At 34.8% G+C, this 16,600-nt stretch overlaps 1 protein-coding gene across 2 annotated transcripts in view; it reads right to left on the minus strand.

Moving 5' to 3' along the window:
- LOC129941862 (protein jim lovell) overlaps nucleotides 1-16,315 on the minus strand; it is a 73,196-nt gene extending 56,881 nt beyond the window's left edge. For both annotated transcript variants that reach the window (XM_056050623.1, XM_056050621.1), the window contains exon 1: nucleotides 16,119-16,315. The gene's annotated coding sequence lies outside the window, so the exon portion shown is untranslated. The remainder of the gene's footprint in view (nucleotides 1-16,118) is intronic.
- Nucleotides 16,316-16,600: the final 285 nt, after the last annotated feature.

The raw sequence follows: 16,600 nt of genomic DNA on the forward strand, positions 1-16,600 counted from the left end.
CGATTAATGAAACAAAAATGATACGACTCGGTTCATTCGTTCTTGAATTTGGAACGTAGCAAAACACATTTGGCGATTTACTTTTAAATATTATAGTGAACTGAATAAATATTTTGATTTTCAATATAAAATAATCATAATCACAAAATAAAAAAAAATATTTGTACCTTCAGACTTTAGATGTCAAACATTGATTTCAATTTCTTGTCTCAAAATTATTTTTTAGCTCTTATGTCTTTTCCCGTTAATGAACAAAAATGCAGACAAAAATATTGCTAATAGAACATTTTTGTTTTTATTTCTTGGGAAAAAGTCAAAATTTTATTTGAAGAGCTTTCTGGCTATTTAACAATTTTCGGAAACAATGAAAAAAAACAAACAAATATATTAACTAAAGGCAGGAGATTTTAAATTGATTTGGTCAATAAAAGGAGCACTAGACCAGTGCCAAACATTTCGAAATCAGTTTTGGATTCCATACTAATTGCTGTATTTTATTCTTCATAAGGAATTATTTTTAATATAAATTCTTTATTTACAAAAAAAACCGATGCACTTATATTGAAATATTAAATTACAAATTGCAAAATGCTTTAAGCCCATCAACAATTGGAATCTTTAATTTGGTTGGATATGGAAAATGCCCTACTCACAAGTAATAAAAAAAACGTATAATTAATAAAACGAAATGAGACTACACAAAATATCCATAATACTAATAAATTAGTATTGCAGACAAAAATATGTCTTTTGACTCAGATGCCTCGAAGCCTTAAGTAAAGAAAAAAATATCTTCATTGAGACAACAGACATTTTTCATCATAAATGAAGAACCATAAAAATACTAATATAGCCCGTATAAGCCTTCTTTAGCCTGGCGCTAACTTAAGTACAAAACAAAGCCAATGCCAAAATCCCACGCCCTCTAATGACCATCGATATGTCTGCAAAATATTTTCTCACCTTTCATACAGATAAATATTGCTCGTATTTAAGAACCTTATGTATAATGTCTCGGTTAACTGGCGCCCCATCAGCACCTAGACAAATCTTAACTCTAATCCACAAAATATTTTCATTCACACAAACGTTAATAAATAAGAACAAAAACACACAGAAAACAAAGCCAACAAAGAAAAATTAAAATGTTGTCTGATCCTTATATTGGATCATTATCGTTTCTCGACATGAAACTTTATGAAACTAGAAGATTATCCTTTGCCACGACATATACTCGCACACTAGAATCCTGATGATAGTAAAGTATCATACCTTAAAGTCCTATACATTCAAATACATATATTGTGGAAACCGCAAAATCATCACGCATCTCACATTTCCATCAAAATATTCATCATCATCGTCGTTCTCGTCTTCGTCCTCGTCATCATTATCGATGTACAGGTCGTTGCCGCCCCAGGTCAAGTAGCAGTATATCCAAACTATGTAAGTATATACACAGAATGACGTTTGTCGTTTCGTAATCGAATCCTTGTGTGATGTCCTTATGCGATGCTGTAGTATAGTGTCAACATACCTGAATGGGATTTAGATTTATACACAAAAAGGATACTGGCGCCAGGATTATGGATTTATCCCTGGGCTTAAGTTCATAGGTAGTATATGCAAAAAGATATAATTATGATATAGATACGCTTAGTGACGAAAGGTCACTCCTCACTCTCAAGACAGAAAAAATGACCATTATGAAAGATGAAAGATATGGTTGTTGTATATATTGTGTATAGCCCAAAGGATATGAATGTGGTTTTGAATGTCGTCTTGGGAAACACTGATTTATATCGAGAATATGCCCTATGGCGGGGAAGGGCACAAAATGCAACAATATATCATGTTCTTTTATTTATTGGTATGTATGATTTTTTTCATGTAACTAATGGAAACGTACAAAACTTATGAAATATGATTTTGTCGCCATGAAGGATCATCTAAACTATGATGTACAATAATTGAATTCAACTGAAATTTTGCTGATTAATGACGTTGTTGATGCTTCCGACCACACCACATCGTGAGTTATATATGAGCCGTAAAATTTTAAAGTAGCTGTCTATAGAAAGGTTCCTGCTCGAAGTGTTGCAGCAACATCAATTTCAGCCAGAAGGGACTTAAGCAGGGTTGTTATATTTTTCCAATTCAAACTATATTTTAAAAGAACCCACTGGAGGCACCTTAAATTATCGTTAAATAGTATAAATGAATATCACGTAGGAAGTAATTTTAATACAGGGTGTTCCAATAGGAAAGTTATGAGAGAGATACCATCCTCTGATAATGAACTCCCTCTTATGGTAATTAGACCCGGAACGACAACGGACTAGGCATTGAGAATTTTTACCTGGAATCTAAGAACCCTCTACACTCCAGGTGCAACTCAGAAACTTGAATCTGTTCTTTCGCAGTATAAGGCATATATTACTGCGATCCAGGAAATAAGATGGATAGGATCAGGGACATTGAAGAGAAAGAATTGCGACATTTATTATAGGTTTCATCAAAGATTGCATATATTTGGATGCGGATTCGTCGTGGAAAATCGGCTTAGATCGAAAGTCATGGATTTCAAACCAATAAGTGATCGTCTGGCTGTGATCCGCATCAAGGCCACATTACAGAACATGAGTATAATATGTGCACATGCAACTACCGATGATGCTGAGGAGTCTAGCAATGAGGATTTCTACGACCTCCTGGATAGAGCCTACGGAGCCTGTCCAGAGTACGACGTCAAAATCATTCTCGGAGACTTCAATCCAAAAATCGGGAAGGAAGACATCTTTGGCGGATTAGTTGGAAAGCACAGCCTCCACGAAGAAACAACAGATAACGGCTTCCGACTAATCGACTTTGCTGCTGCTCGTAATACGGTGATAAGTAGCACTAGATTTCCAAGACGGAAGATCTACACAGCAACCTGGCGATCTGCGGATGGTCGGACCACCAACCAAATCGAAAATGTGCTAATCGGCGCAAGGCACGCATCCAACATCCTGAACGTGCACACTTTCCGAGGAGCAAATGTCGACTCTGACCACTTTCTGGTAGTGGCTAAGTTTAGAGCTCGAATATCAAACGGCAAAAAAACACGTGCTGCCCAAAGAAAGAAGTTCAGCATCGGTTGCCTTAGCACATTGGAGAATACCAGAGACTTCAGTGTGCGCCTGAGCGAGCGACTCTCCGCCGCCGTCCTCTCAAATACTACAGACGTCAACACATTGTGGAACCAATATCGAGAAATAATTAAAAAAAATGCAGCCGAGACCACCATAGGTTACCAGCTAAGCTACCTCCAAAAAAGAACCCGTTGTATGATGATGAATGCGTGATATTGAAAAAAGAGACGGAAATGCACGTGTGCAGATGCTGCAACGAAAAACAAGAGCAGCAAGGGAAGAGTACCACACGAAAAGGAGAAACGAGCAAAGGACCCTGCGAAGGAAGAAAAGAGCATCCGCAATTTATCAGCTCAAAGATCTAGAGGAGTCTCGGGCCAAGAGCAACACCCGACGTTTCTTTAAAAGGTGGAAGCAATTAGCTTCTGGTTTCAGAACCGGGACACAAGCTCTTCAAAACATTTAAGGAAACCTAGTCACAGAAGCACAGGGAATTGTAGATGTTTTCAAGCAGCACTTCCAACAGCTGCTGAATTCGCAAAATGTTGAGCAGGTTTATGATGAAAGAGAAGAAAGACCAGTCAATGAAGACCCAGTCCCAGCCCCCAGCAGAGAAGAGGTAGAAAGAGCCATCCAAAAGATAAAAAATAATAAGTCCGCTGGGTCGGATGGCATACCCACGAAACTCTTTAAGCATGGAGGAAGTGTTTTGATAAACCGCTTGCACTAGGTCATCACCAAAGTGTGGGAGGAAGAATGCATACCCACTAACTGGTCGATAAGCTCCATATGCCCCATCTACAAAAAAGGCGACCCGATGTTATGCAAACACTACCGTGGCATATCCCTGCTTAATGCTGCATACAAAATCCTATCCAACGTACTGTTTGAGCGTCTTAAACCTTTCTGCAACACAAATATCGGCACGTACCAGTGTGGCTTTGGGCCAGGCAGAACAACGATAGACCAAATATTCACACTGATGTCTGATATTCGGGATCCCGAACAAACTGATCCAGCTGTGCCGCATGACTCTAAACAATACGCAGTGCAGTCTGCAAATGGGTAACAGCTCATCCGGGTTATTCCAAACTTGAACAGGGTTTAGACAAGGAGATGCGTTGTCATGTGACTTCTTCAACATAGTCCTCGAGTAGATAGTGCGTAAGGCAGGTGTGAGCACGGAGGGCACTATCTTCAACAAATCCACCCAGCTCTTAGGCTATGCGGACGACATAGACATAATCGGATGATTCAAGAGAGCTGTGCTTGAGGCCTTCACAGCGATTAAAGAACAGACGAAACTAGTTGGTCTTGAAGTGAATGAGGACAAAATAAAGTACATGTTATCAACAAACAAAGCAACATCCGTCCACCGCCTAGGACAAAACGTCAGTGTTGGTAGCAGCAATTTCGAGGTAGTTAAGGAGTTCACCTACCTTGGAACAAGCATCAATCTCACGAACGACACCTTTTTGCAGATCCGAAGAAGAACCGCTGCTGCTTCGGTTTGGCCAAAAAACTAGGTTCAAAACTCCTCACTCAAAACACAAAGTGTCTGCTATACAAAACTTTGATTTTACCAGTCCTACTCTATGGCGCCGAGTGCTGGACGATAAGTAAAAAAGGGGAATTGATACTGGGCACTTTCGAAAGAAAAATTCTTCGACGGATTTTTGGTCCCGTATGCGACGATGGTGAATGAAGAAGAAGATACAACCAAGAACTGTATGAGCCGTACCAAGATGTGGATGTAATCCAGAAGGCCAAGAAAAGACGACTACATTGGCTCGGCCACATCGAGCGAATGGACGACAATTCTCCAGCCAAGAAAGTCTTCCCTGACCAGCCCCCAGGTTCAAGACGACAAGGAAAACCGAACCTACGGTACAAGGACAAAGTGACTGCGGATGCCTGAGCGCTTTGTCTCGGTGACTGGAGAGTGCATGCGAGGGATCGTTAACGATGGAAGACTGCAGTATCTCAGGCTGAGACTCTTCATAGATTGTGAGCCGGATAAGTAAGTAAGTAAGTTCCAACAGGAGATATAATTTTAAAGAAGACAGAATGGCATTAAAAATGGAAAATGATATTAGCTAAATAAACGACAAGGATATGGTTCCAAAACCATTTCCTTTTCATAATTTTTGTTTGACTAATTCACAAATTTGAGGCTAAATATAGATTGATAACTACAAATTTAATCTTTAACATTATAAATCAATTATGTAGCGTTGGAACAGACATTGGGTCATATGCTAAAAGATGAGAAAGTTCTCATAGTCAGAGCTGACGAGCTTGAACTCGTATGTAAAATCGATCGAGCAGACTCGGACTCATTTCATATGCAAAAAAAAAGAGTTCACTCTCTAAAGTTTTGAATCAATGATATGAGAACGATCTGAAAGCTCTTTGTATGCACTTGCATATCCGCGTTGCACGTAGCCTGTACATTTATTGAGTAGATAGTATTCTTTGCTGTTGGCGTACTCCTCCATAACCTTTGCGCTCATTCTATTTCTTCAGAAGTATGTATGTGGGAATATGATCCAATCAGTTGCACGGCTTGCAATTTTTGTTGATATCGTTAATTGATTGACACCAATGTCTTCACCAGCACCGCTTTGAAATCCAGGATCTCCTACGTAACGCAGAAAAAACCTCATTTTGTCTTCGTGGGTCAAAGCACCACCGCGTGTTTGCAGGATTGGACTCAAAAATTCATCTGTCAATAATTGCACACATGTTTCACTAAATCTACACAATTTTCAAGATCTTCACCAATCTACTATTTTTATATTTTTTATCAACTGAGTAAGAAAAAATCCATCCTCAATTTGTCAGATCGATCTCGTGAAATCGAGCGTTTGCTCATCTTTTTGCATATGATCCATTATTTTCGCTTGGCATTAAAGAAAAGAGTCCACATTTCTTAGTAGAAAAATGTTTATTTACCTGTTTTTGTTTTTAACATTAGACATTTTTGATCATCAAATATTAGCTCTTTTTTGTTTAGACAAAAATTGATTTAAATCGGTTTGGTAGTAGCATATAAAATCAAACACCTCTGGGGGGGAGCAATACACAAATATATTTTATGAAGAAAACAATAGCGAAGTTAAAAAAAGGATAAAATGATACTAAGTAAGTTTCAAAAAGGCTTAATTTTTTTCAAAAAAAAAAATGACGTAATAGGTAGGAATCCAACTAATTACATTTCAAACTTTGAGTATACTTAAATTGCAAGTTACAAAACTTTGTTGACTAATGTCATTAAATGTTAATTTTTTGGTATTATGTTATCATTTTTTTCATATTGCTTGAAATTTTTTGTATTAAAATAGCAAGAAGATCGCAAAAACATAGAAAACATGATTCGAAAAAATAAAAAAATTGACACTTATCAAGGACTGATTCATAGCGACTTACGAGTATGAATGTAACAATTACATATGTGTGCCCAATATACAACTTTTTCTCATTATTTTCATTGAAATGATATCAAAGCATGAAAAAGCATAGAAAATATAGAAACAAATGAAAAACTTTAGAACTAATTTTTTCTACTAAACGGAATATTAATCACATCATTTCTAATGGTTTTTGACATTCTTCACTTGAATACTCCTATACTTTTATATCAAAATGGTTTTCTTGGGCTATGATTTTTATTGAATCTGCAGATATTAAAAGTTGTTTACAAGATGAGAACCTGTAAAATGTCTTTTATACGACTAGTGTCAAAATCCTTTTTTGTAAGTAAACGTCTTTAATTATTTTTTTTAATTTGGTTCCAAACAAAAAAGTATAACAACCCTGACTTTAAACTACCAAAATACACCGCAAATCAATTTATTATTGTAACAAAGTTTTGTTTGGTTTTTGGGCTTGCTTGATGTTCGTAAAAGTACATATACATACATATATATTATACTCGACTCGCATACCTACTTTTAAGGCCATGAGCCTTAACTTAACATATCCGCGGATAATGGGCGTTTTGTGGCTTTTATCTTTGGCAAACTATTGTACTCTTATATTTATATGTGGCTCTTGATGGTCTATGTTTGGTTTTATTTTTGTGTTTTTGCATCAAGTGACCTTAAATAAAAAATAGTTACACCATACCTTAGAGATGTGCTTTGCGCCAGCCGGGGCCGATTCTAGTGATGATGATGATGATGGAGATGAGGATGGTGATGGTGATGCTTTGAGATCGGATTCAGATTACAAAAGGCTGTATGATGGTATGGTGTGGTGTGTATCTTAGTTGGTTTTTGGTTTTTGTGGCAAACATACCAACCTATCTTTGTATTAATGTGTAGTGTGGATATAAGTGCTTAGCACAAACAAAAACTAAAAACCCCCCCTAAGGGCATCCTTCGCGAGGAATAAGGTGCGCACGATAAAATGTTTTGCGGTTGATTATAAGATTGCGATTTGATGAAAGAAAGTGGCTAAGGCTTTATAAGCTTTATGTTGTGTGTCTATTTGTTTTTTTTTTAAGAGCCAGTATAGGATATACCTAAGACATAAACCAAACCAACTCGGGTAGTGGGTAATAAAAATGTTGCACCTTTGGCTTTGATGATGGTGCAAAAGTGAAGTGTATACAAAATGTTGTATTTATTTGCATTGCAACTGAATATTATAAGAGGTGGTCTCTATATCGAGGTTTACATAGGTAAAATGATCATGATGGTTTGAAATTTATGATCCGAGGTCGAAAAAAAACGAACAAACTCTTGATATAGTTCAACATATTACAATGTTTATTTTTGTATTAGCTACATTTTTATAGATTGAAATCAAATCATTGGTAAACAGTTTCGCAAAGTCTTATAAATGAATTGTACAAATGATCGTCTATCCAATGAACTTTAAAGCTTCTTTTGTTTTGAGATTTGTCCATCAATCAAAAAGTGTGGGTACATTTCAAAGAGTTTATATTAATTTAATTTATTATGTATTTAATTTTTTGAAAAAATTCGTGTGCTCTTTCCTGAAAAAATCTCCTTATCTCAGGAATATGCCAACATGTCGGAGCACTTCTTAATTTGAAGTCTATTTGTTTTCAATGATTTTTATTAATTTTTCTATTTTTTAGACAGGTCCATTTGATAAGTAAACAGAAATGAAAATATTTCATTTATCTATATGCAACCACCAAGACGAGTTTTTTAAAATAAGGACCTATTATACAGTTGTATTCTGATGCAATATGTATGTATGCAAAAGTATATTATTGATAACATTTAAATAATCGAATTCAATAAAAGCCGACTGGAAAAATGTAAACTCGAATAATTAAATGTTTGTCAAGCATCTTTTGTTCTGTTTTGCTGTTTCAAAAGATTTACTTGAAGTGATATTTCTAAAATATTTTTCACAACTTGATGACTTATGTAAATATATGATCACAAGGGCATATATGCACTTTTAGAAAATACACATTGCCTTATATTTCGATAGAAGTAACTGGTGCATTTTAAGAGCAAAAACTTTATGATTTTAACAATATTTTAAGTGTTGGCCATTTTGTCAACTGTCAAATGATTTATTTTTATCTTGGTTTAGCATTTTAAGAATTGAACAAGGTTTCAAAGCCTGCCTATGACATTTTTAGTTGTTTTCACGGGCACTGCCTCTTGTGAGATATTGCCAAAGCCTCCAAGAGTAATTCTTCTCATGAAAAGTGCCATTCGGAAAATTACTCGCACGCAGGAATGGTTGAGAGTTGTAAGTCACAAAGCCCTTATTCTCCATTGACTATTGGGCCAACTAAATTAATTGATTTTAATGCTCAGCTGTACCGTTGAGAGAACTGGTTAATACTTATTTATAAACTATGCTGGGCAGAACGTTACAGTAATTACCAACTTAAAGCCATGATTCCCTATTTTTTCGTTTACCAATTGAGCAACCATAGTGTGCAAGAGCTGTTGTGCCAATATTGATTTATTGGAGGAATAGTTTGGTTTACGGAATTTGTAGAATTATTTCCAGGTGAATATTTAAAAACCCACAAATATTTCATTTCTCCCATCGAAATTGCTTTTTTTTTGGAAAAAAAATGACACCTTTCTTGTAGGCTAGGAGCAGGAAAGGGCATTGATCTTCATGAATTTAAGCTGTCTAAGGCATAATTAAAATTGCCGTCTCTGCAGCGAAGATAATCCTTAACACATTAACGAAGCAATTACATCCATTAAAATTGACTGTGTGATGCAGTTAACACCCGGTGAAATTATTGGCCCTTATTTCTTTTTCGAAGTGAAAAAAGGTGTCGTTATGGTGAATGCTAAACGCTGTAGAGTCATACTGACCAATTTTTGTTTCCCGCAAATGTATCAGCAAAACATCGACTACAATTACATTTGGTTTTAACTAGCTCGACTTGCCATACACCGCGCTTAACCATTCATTTAATTTTAAGAAAGGATCCTGTTATCTGTCGTCCTTGTTCGTGTTACTTAACGCCTCTGGGACTATGTTAAATTACTGGCTTATTCCGACAAACTAGCAACTCGTACTTAATACAACCATCAGGATCTATAGAAATATTGGTCAACTCGTAGCCACCGCTGCCATATGCCAGAAAACATATTTAAAAAAGAGGTTGGGATGCGACCCACACTGATAACTTCCATTCCCGTCTGTCAATTTGTCTTGCTTCAAAGTTTGTCTATATGTACTCGTATTAATTTTTACCAAATTTGCGTACTATTTTTTTTAGATTTTATTTTTTATGAAAAAAACGGACTGTTGGATTTTTATATGTAAAAATTAATGAATATCGAAAACAATACTTTCTGTAAAATAAAATAAGTTTGAAGCCAATATTTTTAATTTTTGAAAAGCTATTTGAGTCGAAAGTAAATTTTTACCAATTTTAGTATTGTTTTTTTTTAGAGTTGTATTTCTTGTAAAAAAAATGTCACATCGATTTTTTTCAAAATTTTATCGAAATATGTTGAAAACAATATTTCTTATAAGATAAAATTAATTTGAAGATAATATCTCAAAGTTTCGAAAAGATATTTGAGTCTAAAATCAATTTTTACCAACTTTTGTTAAATTTTTTTTAGGTTTTTAATTTTTTGTACAAAAACTGTCAATTCGATTTTTTTCAAAATTTTAATGAATGTTAACAACAATATTTTTTGAAAGATAAAAGTAGTTTAAGGCCAATATTTCAAATTTTTAAAAAGATATTTGAGTCGAAAATTAATTTTTATCAACTTTTATAAATTTTTTTTAGGTTTTTTTTTTTGGTAAAAGTTGTATATTCGATTTTTCTCAAAATTTGTCCTAATGTTGAAAACAATATTTTTTATGCGTAAAAATTAGTCAGAAGCTATTATCTTAAATTCTTGAAAAGATATTAGAGTCGAAAATCACTTTTTACCATCTTTTGTTAATTTTTTTTCAGTTTTTAATTTTTTGTAAAAAAACTGCCGATGCGATTTTTTTCAAAATTTTACTTAATGTTAAAAACAAAATTTTTTGAAAGATAAAAGTAAAACGGTTTTTTTTTCAAAAAACATACTTTTTTGATATCACGTTACAATATATTATATAAAATTTAATTCAAGTCTCTAGGGTTTTTGGTTCGTAAGATATTTAGGGTTAACCAAAATGTTCACCTTTTTTTTAAATTGCTATGGTAAAAAAAAACACCCACGCAATTTTCTTGAGAGCCCTTTCTGCATCTTTCTGCCTTATTATCTGTTTAACAAAATTGGTTTGAAATCGATATCTCGTCTGGTTGTTGAGCTATGGACGACGAAAAAAACGTCGCGTCGGCACGCACAGACATCTTTTTAAAAATCTTTTATTTCGACTCTAGGGACCTTGAAACGTCGAGAAGTGTCAAAATTTTCAATTTGACAAATCGGACCCATTACAATAACTTCCTAAAGGAAGTTAAAAATATATACCATGGAATTATCAACCTTATAACAATATCATAAGACTGTTTAAAGTTTCCTAGCTTTGGAAAAAATACCCCAATTCCGTTTTGTAGTTTAAAAAAATAGCAAGTATAAATTATAACTCGTAATGCTCAAATTCTATTCAAGAGATGTTTCACGTTTTTGAAAACGTGATCAGATTTTTAAGGAACTCCAAAAATTTATATGGTATGGATGGAAATGATGATTAAAACTTTAAATCTTATTCTTTAAATAAAATTAATTACTTTCGTTTACTAAAGTGATTAAATAAAGTTAAAATGCTCAAATCACATAATTGGCAGTGATCTCAAATTTCACAGAGGTTATCAAATTTCTAAACTCAAAACAACGCGTGTCGAAATTCGTGCTGCGCTAATGCTGCAAATTGAGCCAAAAATTGTTTTTGGACGCCAATTTTTTCGGAAAAAAAAATTGGGAAAGCAAATTTGTTTGGAAAACTGAATTCGGGAAAATATCCCGTTTGGAGCCATGGATTTTGAGAAAAATGTATTGGATAAGAAGATTTGGGAGATTTGAAACCCTACAGCTAGTAACATTATTTTATTTTTAAAAATATGTTTTTATTATGAGACCCATTGAAAACATTAAAACGCCTACTGAATAAAATTTAAAAAATAGGTATAGATTTTAAGCTGATAGCTGGAACATCATCAACTATGGACAAATTTGTTTTGTTGAAATAACGTAAAAAATCTCATTATTATCAATGTTTTATAGTTTTATAGGTAATTCCTCAAACGCTGATTTATTGGACTGAATAGTTATATTCCTTCGTTTCTTAGGAATGGTGATCAATATAACCTCAAATCTAACTTCGTACATACCGACAAGTATAGAAATACTTTTTCGACCATATTTTTCCATTTTCCAGAGTTTCTTATCCAGGTTGGTTTTACTTTCCCATTCGCATAATCAGAAATTCAAGACCAATGATCATTTGTCTTCCTCTAAATGTTTTTTTTTATAATTTACAGGCGCTCAAGGGGTTATTAGTACCCTTTATATGTTTATATTTAAACACAGTGCGAGCATTAGGAAAATAAGGAAGGATTTTAAAGGAGATACCGGTGCACATTGGTCTTAAAGTTGTGAACATCAAAATGGGATTAAAAAACAGAGTTGGCTTAAGCATCCCACATTCTCGATGTGCGATTTAAGAAAGAATCTCTATATTTGACATTAAGCCCGAAATTGAGCTCAAGGGTAAACTGATGTGCATTTCTGGAAGTGCGAGTATTACGGCTAAATAGTTTAAGGGGGGAACGCAACTGGCTAGTTCAACAGAATATTGTTTGTAAAAATATCGATAAAAAAACGAAAGGCATGAAACATTGCGGTGGTGTTCTAGCGATAAAAATGTTTCGATTACAGTTCATCATTATAGCCTATCATTTTTAAAGCCCTTTTTTGTATTCTATCTAAAAGATTTAAACTTCTTTTAGGGGCACCTGCCTAGCTATGCGGATTTTATTCAAGGCTTGGACGGATGAAGGCTTTGTAAATTACAGCCAGATCAGAAGGGGTTAAAAATTTCTTGCACCGTGCGTCGGAGAAATCCTAAGCACCTGGCAACATTTTTGGCAATATCAAATATATGATCGTTTCTTAAAAGGTGATCTGTGATACACATACCAAGTACTGACAGTTGATTAATTTCTTGGATGCAAGTGCCACTCATAGATAGTGTCATCGGGGGTGTGTTACGCTTGAACGTCAGGAGACAGCATTGAGTCTTCCAAGCATTAAATTCTACACGGTTTTTGATCAGAATTTAATGAGCTTATCATACGCTGTCGTTTAAGTTCCACATCCGAAGGACAAGGATGTGAATCTAGAAACGAGTATGAGAAGCTAAGGGTACAGTCATCGGCGAAACAAGGTTAATGGATTAGAAGTGGCAGATATAAGATCATTTATGAATATAAGAAAGAGGGTTTGAAAGGTAATTTTTAATCCAACGAAGAAGAGATTCATCAACAACAAAAGTACGCATTTTCGATAAGAGAGCTTGGTGCCAAACTCTATCAAATGCTTTTGAAATATCAAGCGCAATAATTTTACTTTCTCCAAAACGATGTAAAAATTTGTTCCACTGTTCGGTGAGATAGACCATGAGATCACCAGTGGACCTATTGCTACGAAAACCATACTGTCGGTCATTAAGAAGCTTCCGTTCTTTGAGTCGTTTTTTTGAGCTGATATTCAATCAGCGTTTCCATGGCCTTTGAAGGAAGTGGCGTGAGAGCTATTGGACGATAGTTAGAGGGAGAGCAGGATTCGCCTTTTTAGGGACAGGCTGGACAAATGCTATTTTCCATCCACTCGGAAAGAGACCTGTAAGTAGGAAAGATGGAAAAGTTTACGCAGTGGTTTTGCCAGCGATGAAGAACACCTCTTCAGAACAATTAAGGAGATACTATCCGGGTCAGCGGATTTGTGTATGTCAAGGTCTTTCAGTACTCTTGCAACTGTAAGAGTGCGAAAGAAGATTCGTCCCATAGAATCATTTAAGCTCTCATGACACTTTCCGGTAGCGTCAAATTGCAAACAGCAAACTGAGCTGCAAGCAATCTGGCTTTATCAATCGAGCTTGCATAGGGAGTGTCATTGTGGACGAGCGTTGGAACCGAGGATGATGTGGTGTTTCGTACGTTTTTTACAAATGACTAGTCTTCATTTAGTATCGTCTGTCAATACCCTGAACCAGCTTTGCAATAATTAAATAATTTTGAGACGTTGAACTCATTCTCGTTTCAGTTGGGATTCAAAACCGTCCCATTAAATGTATGGTATCCTTCCTCTCATGCATGTTACAAAGATCACACACAACGGGAGCATCGTATCTTTGTGGGATATAGTTGTGGAAAAGAAGTTAACCTCTTAATTGTCCCATCATAAATATTTTCTCCAAACTATATTTATCCCGGGTTGTAACCGTTGCGTAATGTGTAGAATATTGGAATGCATGGTAGAGGTCAGGGGTTAGATCCCTGCCTGTGCTATCTAAAGTTATTCTTCACTGGTATTGCCTCTTGATAGGAATTGACAAATCCATCAAGAGTAATTTTTTGTCAAGAAAAGTTCTTTCACAAATTATTCGTTCGAATTCGGCTTAAAACTGTAGGTCCCCTCCATCCTCGACAAATCTTAAGTTATTTTTCACGGGTATTGCCTCTTGCTTGGAATTGACAAATCCACCAAGAGTAATTTTTGTCATGAAATGTGCTTTCACAAATTATTCGTTCGAATTCGGCTTAAAACTGTAGGTCCCCTCCATCCTCGACAACTGTAATGGTTGTAACTTACTAGGCCCTACTTCTGAATGGACTGTTTCGCCACCTAATTTATATATTTTATTCATCCCGATAATAATTCCTCTTATTGAAATTATGGTTAAGACAGCTGTACTGTATTATAGGAACCGTACCTATTGTTCCATTGAAAACCCTTATCTACATCAGCGATCCACATTTGCTATTATAGTTTTTAGACACATCAGATATAATTTAGATACCCAAAGTAACGGAAAATATATAAAAAAGGCCTTGACGAAACCATTTTATAAGCAAATACTTGAATATTTTTTTTGAAAATTCACAAAGTTATCTTTTTTGAATCTTTTATCTGACTTTTCATCAACAAAAAAAATCAGAATATCATCGATCGGAGTATGATTTTAAACGAGATTATAACGATACAAAGACTGATTTCAAGACAAAAATTAGTACACAAAAAGTTCTTAAAACAATTCAATTTTGAATTCTAATACTTTCGAGACGACCGTTACAGTAAATGATCAGCCAACACCCGTACGTTCAAGGGTCGCAAGATCGGCCGATTAAACGCCGCTGTCCGTGGAAGTGTACAGCAAAACCTGAGGTAGTCTATTCCTCGTCGTGCACAAGAACTCGGCCTTTCACAGACTTCAACTTGGCAAATTTTCCGTCGGGACTTGGACACCCATACATGATCCAACTGGCTCAGGAGCAAAGTTCATGACCATAGACAATGCCGTTTTTGGATGAATGGCGCATTTTTGGATGAATGGCTGTGTTAACAAGCAAAATTGCCAAATATGGGACCAAAAAGACACCAGCCCACGCGAGATTCACCAAGGGTGATGTGAATTGGCCAAGGTGAGGCAATTTGACCTCCTAGACCTGGGGAGTTTCTTGAAGTCGCAGGTCTATGAAAATAAGCCACAATCAACCGATGCTCTAAATTACACAGGCCATTGCTCAAATTTAGCCGAACATATGTGCAAAAGTCATTGAAAATTGGAACAATCGGATAAGTGCCACCGTAGGAAACCGAGTCGGGTATTTGAATGATGTCGTATTCCACATTGAATTGCATACATGCGCCTTTCAAATACAAACATTATTTTTTTAAAACCTCACATACAACTTGTTTAATTCTATTTTAACATCTATCCGATCTTATTGAAAAACCCTTTTCCAAAAAGTTGGTAAGAGCAGGAAAGTCCCATTATTTACAATAATGAATTTTTGAATTGTTAAATTTTGCATAATTAAATTCATAAAAAGAATCTCTGTAACTCTGTACTTGGAAAATAAGACTCTGTCTAGTAAGTCTCCTTTTCACTAACATAAAACATAATATACTTTCTGAACTCTGTATACAAATGTTCTTGATGATAAATCAAATTTGCGTAAAATCATTATTTAAAACAAATTATGTATGCACTTTTTAAATGAATATTTACGGACTCGCGCAGCTAATCTGACAGCCTTTTATATTTTGACAAGAACAACCAGGAAGATAAAACGGATTAAAAAAAACTATCTTTAATTAAAAGATTTACCTTATGATGCTTAAAATGCAAAATCAAGGTATCATTTTAAGTCGTGATCCAAACTAATAACTCATCAAATTTAATAATTTAATAACTATTCCAATTTTCATTGAATTCAATCATAAATAAGAAACAAAATTTACATAAGTAGGTTTAAGTTGAAATAAAGTGTTAATGATAATGAGCACTCACGTGTAGATTTGCACTTAAATTGACGAATGTCATGTTATATATTGTACAAACGAACTTCTCCATCATCTTAACTCCCACGTATAATTTAATCAATCATACATAAGCTCCCCTCTTTAAATACCGCTTTCAACAAAACAATAATAAACTCAGTCATGTAACTTTTTGTTAATAAAAAAATAATATTTCTTCTTTAACAACAAAAATGCAAAAAATATAAACAACAAAAAGCACTAAAAACTTCACCTTAGCAATTATAATTAATATTTTAATAAAAAAAATTTATTATTGTTGTTCTTCAATTCGATTCAAGTTTGGAATTGGAATTGGAATTGAAAAAAGAAAAATTGTTAAAAATGCATCACAAAAATGATTGGGAAATTAACACACATTAACATTTATTACGAGACTGCGTTCAAACACGAACTGTTAAACCGTGAATGAGAAAACGCGCGGCGGATTAAATTAATAAAAACAAATCCAAA

Source organism: Eupeodes corollae, chromosome 1 (assembly GCF_945859685.1).
Source record: "Eupeodes corollae chromosome 1, idEupCoro1.1, whole genome shotgun sequence".
Lineage (NCBI taxonomy): Eukaryota > Metazoa > Arthropoda > Insecta > Diptera > Syrphidae > Eupeodes > Eupeodes corollae.